This window comes from Protobothrops mucrosquamatus, unplaced genomic scaffold (genome assembly GCF_001527695.2).
Source record: "Protobothrops mucrosquamatus isolate PMUCROS unplaced genomic scaffold, P.Mucros_1.0 scaffold8777, whole genome shotgun sequence".
NCBI classification, from domain to species: Eukaryota; Metazoa; Chordata; class Lepidosauria; order Squamata; family Viperidae; genus Protobothrops; species Protobothrops mucrosquamatus.
This window is the reverse complement of record NW_015394571.1, coordinates 967-5,608: the sequence shown is the minus strand read 5'-3', so window position 1 is coordinate 5,608 and position 4,642 is coordinate 967. Positions and strand designations below refer to the sequence as shown.

Here is a 4,642-nt window from a genome sequence, read left to right as displayed (position 1 = left end):
AGAAAAAGAGGAAAGAAAAAAGATTGAGAAAAGAGAGAGAGGAAAGAAAGAGGAAAGAGAAGAGAAAGAGGAAAGAGAAATAAAGGAAAGAGAGAGGAAAGAGAGAAAGGAAAGAGAAAGGAAGGAAAGAGGAAAGAGAAGAAAAGAGGAAAGAAAGGAGAAAGAGAGGAAAGAGAAAGTTAGAGGAAAGAGAAAGAGAAAGAGGAAAGAGAAAGAGAGGAAAGAGAAAGAGGGGGAGAGGAAAGAGGCATAAAATAATTCATTTGCATTAAATTGTAATGGTTCAAAGAATGTTCGGAAAAATGTTCGGCCCTCCAGCACGTTCACTTCATCCAATCTGGCCCTCTTTGAAAAAAGTTTGGACACCCCTGCTCTAACAAAATGTGTCCATATTATGGCCAAGAAAACTTTATATCATCATGAGGATCTAGGCTGGAGTCAAGAAAGTCTTTATCTTTCTCAGTGCAGAGGGATCAGCAAGCTATTAAAAGCAGGTAGAAGAAAAGAGCTCTAAGAGCTCTTTTATACATATATACATACATGCATGAATGCATGCATACATACATACATATATACATAGTTGAATATATACAATATTAGTTGAATAACCACAAGGATTATCAGATCTATACTGAGTAGTGTGTAAAATATAGACAGGAAAACCTGATCCCTTGATTGGAATTGTAAGTTTGATCAGAAATGCTAGGTTAAAAATATCAATACATTTCTTTAAAAAAATTAATAACTCTTCAGTCAAACCAAATGAAATTTATTTTTACTGAGAACAGTGACTATGTAGGTAGTAAAATATGTAGTCAATAAAAACATTCCATTTAAGAGTCTGTCATGGCACTTCTGCTCCTTTTTGCCCTAATTCTACTTTGCCGTTTCTGAATGTATATCTTGTATGTTCTGTTGCTTCAGTTCTGGTTTTCTTAAGCTCCAATGTGACTGTCTCCTAATAAGGTCAAGAATTTAGTTTAATATGTTCAGTGAACCCTCTCTCTATGAAACCCTGTAATTTCTTACTTGTTTCTTCACTATGGGTTAATGCCCCTTAAAAGTGAGTTTGAAAAAGTGAAGACATCTTACAGAATAAAATGTAATAGTTTAGAGGACATAGTGAAATAATTACATGATATTTCTTGCCAAGCATCAACATCACTAGAGTTCAGTGAGTTTCCACATACAGATGGAAAAATGTGATTTATGTCAGTTTTGGACAAAACTCCATATTGCTTTCCAAGATTGTTATGTAAAACAAGCTATTCTTTACAAAAAGAAGAATGGATCATGTTTGATATACTTGCAAGGGCTGAAGATGGTAAGGTTTTTCCAATGTTGCATCTTTTCTATTGATCAGACCAAAGTACTAGAATCAGCAGTATGTTTTTCTCTTACTTTATTGAAACATATAGGATAAGCTATTCCAATAAGACTGCAAGAATTACAAGATACAGACAATTTAAGGAAACTGAGCAACAATGCAATATTACAGGCATACTTAATCTATCAAAAAATAATTCAATATACTTCTGCCTGTCTAGAAATAACTTTCATGTAAACATACATTGTGTAAAATTATTCCCAAGACCATCAGGTGAATGATCAAGTATCCATTAACCTGGAATGATGGAAGGAAAAGGCCTGTTTCAAACTCTTGAGCATAGAATTATATATATAGGTTTGTATTTCTTTGCACTACAGCACAGCAAGTTGTCTGTTAAGTTAATGTATAAATCTTCATTCCTGTTGGCAATAAACACAGTGTTCATACAAATTAAGCAACTTCTAAATAAGGGCTGAGGTTCTGAAGAGGTGAGATTTACCACTGAATCCTGGTGTGAAGCCTAAAATGTAGTTAAATGATAAACATTTAAGATTCTGTGCATAATGTGAAGCAAGTCTGTGATTCCCAGTGTTAATAATTTTGATAAAGTTCTTGTGTATTTCACAAAAAAATGAAAAAAGTGCTTTAGTGAAGAAATACACATTTTGGAACTACACATCTTCCTCTTTATACAGCTTTCTAGTTAACATTATATGGTGATTATGAACTGGAAATTAAACTCTCCCTATATAAGTTGATCTACTACTGGCCTGTAAGCATAGAGTTACTGTAATGTTAACAGAGGTTACATTAGGAGGATGGAAAGGAAGAAAAGGATGAGGTAAATAGATATATCAGTACTCATAGATCCTAGAATCTGAGATAAGGCTCTGATTAATCTGCCCTGAGCTTTCAGAGGAAACATATCTAATTCTTAAACATAGCCAATGTTTAAACAGTTCCTTCCATAGTTGCTGTAGAAAGTAAGAAAGATAACTTTGTCAGAGGGATGTAAAATTCCTTGCCAAGTAGTAAAACATATTTTCAGTCTACAATATAAGACAATATTTAAAAGTAGAATAGAATCGAATAGAATAGAATAGAATAGAATAGAATAGAATAGAATAGAATAACAGAGTTGGAAGGGAGCCTGGAGTAATGTCCCTAATTCACTGAACTATAAGTAAGGAAAGACATACTATTATAGACAATTTCAATAAAAATAGTTTCTACTTTCTCAGGAAGTTGATTAGTCTACCTGGAAGGACTTACACCTGACCTGAAATTCCTGTATTCTGAGTATACAATAGTACCCTGATTATCATGTTTACTGTTTTAAAGTTCTAATTCCAAGTAATTTTTATTTTCTTAATTAAATCATTGTTGAAGATATTTCATTTTACCGTTGTTGCCCAATATAACTTGAATAAGTATGGAGTTTAAGGTAAATATTTTGGTTAATTTTTTTAAATATTTTAATTAAAACTTTGCCTGTTATCTGTTGAGAAATTATATATATTTACACACACTTTACTATATAAAAACTCATTTCTCTCTCTAAATATTGTTTTAATCAGTTTTTATTTTGATTAAGCTTTTCACTAGAAACCTTAAATGAATGTATGGCCTCTTGCCATGTGTTTTTCCAGAGAATAGAAAATCCATTAAGAATTTGTTAGCTTGTGTGTAAAAATATCAGCACAAATGGCTTTGTTTCCCAAAAAACCCCCTTGATTTCCAAAGAATTTGAAAACTGGTTCTCAGTCAAAAGGGAATTTATTCCCAAAAATTGCAGTTAGTTTTAGAAAGAAGAATCATGTAAGTGCATGACTGCTATTATGTCAAGGCAATAAGCATATATTTAACTTTTTCTTGTAATCCAAAATAGTTCACCTTTTAAAAAATTAATAATTATTTGATTGACTGGTTTCTCTTTATGAAAATAGTGCTTATATAACTTAATTTTGTTGTGAATCTTGTTTTATGTTTCCAGGTTTGGTTGAAAAAGTTTGTATGGTTTCAATCAGATGAATTTTTTTCCTGCAAGAGAAAAGGACATTTATGATATACATTCACATGACATTGAGCTAAACTAGAGCTGTGTAATTGCTCTGGTTGCAAAAACTGGCCTGGGAAGTATCAGAATTGGGGCAAATAAAAGGACAGGAGTCTGTTAAGATTTCAGGTACCTTTACAACCTACTGTGTTGTAAATGGAAATGGAAATGTTATCAGTGTTGAAACCCCAAAGGAAAAATTTTACTTGAGAATTACTGGTTCATTACTTTTTGTTCATCATCTATCAAAAGGAAAGATTCCATGTTTCTAAGTAGCACCATTATTTCATTGTTTTATTCCAGCTCACAACTTCCTGATTTCTTTTATCCCAGATTCATTCTTTCTTCCTGATGGAAAATACAAGCTCTACAGCTAAACTTTCAGATTCATGTGATTCTATTTAGGGAAAGAGATTCTTACAATGAAAAAGTGATGGATCATGAATTTTAAAAATATTGTTTTACTGAAATAGGAAGTTATTAGGCAATTCAGTGCTGCTATGCTTATTATAAGCATCACTAAAGCATTCCACTGATTTGAGATATCTTAAAGTCAAAACTTGCATGTTATTACACTCTCTATGTATTTTGAAAATGGACGAATAACCTAAATGTAGTGCTAATGAAACACTAGCAATACAGTGGGAAAAATAGTATGATACATGATATGGTTTTGATTATTCAAGTATTTCCTGTTTGCCTGATTTTTCAAACAGTCATAACTTATATTTTCCAGATGCAGAGCCAAGATACTTGATTGTAGTGAGACCAGCACCCATTCCTAATAACAAGAAATCCTGCTCAGGTATTTCAAAAGGTTAAACAATTTTTTCCCATAAAAACTCAGGAGACCCATATTTCAATCGAGAGTTAAGCAAAATATAAATTTGGCAAATAAAAAAATAATAAATATACATTTATTATATCATAAAAATATGTACAATTTCAAGACGTGAACCAATCTATTCAACTTTTTTTAAGAAGAAACCAATGTTAGCAAACTTAGCAATATTTTGAAGAATTATATATTTTTCATGTTCATAAAATCAAACCTATGTTAGCATCTTCCTTTTTCTTATGATGTAACCGAATACTTGGAAACGCACCAAAAGAAGCATCATTCCATTGACATATGACATGCATCCATTTGCTCTGTTGTTTCACAAATCTGAGTAATAGCATTTTCTGCTGTTAATTTAGAGACAAATTAGCCCATGTTTTCACTTAGGCTTATAAACAGTGGGAAACAATTAACA

At 31.8% G+C, this 4,642-nt stretch overlaps 1 long non-coding RNA gene across 1 annotated transcript in view; it reads left to right on the top strand.

The window, feature by feature from the left end:
• LOC107300849 overlaps positions 1-4,194 on the top strand; it is a 10,408-nt gene extending 6,214 nt beyond the window's left edge. Inside the window, exon 2 of the long non-coding RNA XR_001549248.1 lies at positions 4,123-4,194. This is a non-coding gene — a long non-coding RNA (uncharacterized LOC107300849). The remainder of the gene's footprint in view (positions 1-4,122) is intronic.
• The last annotated feature ends 448 nt before the right edge of the window (positions 4,195-4,642 follow it).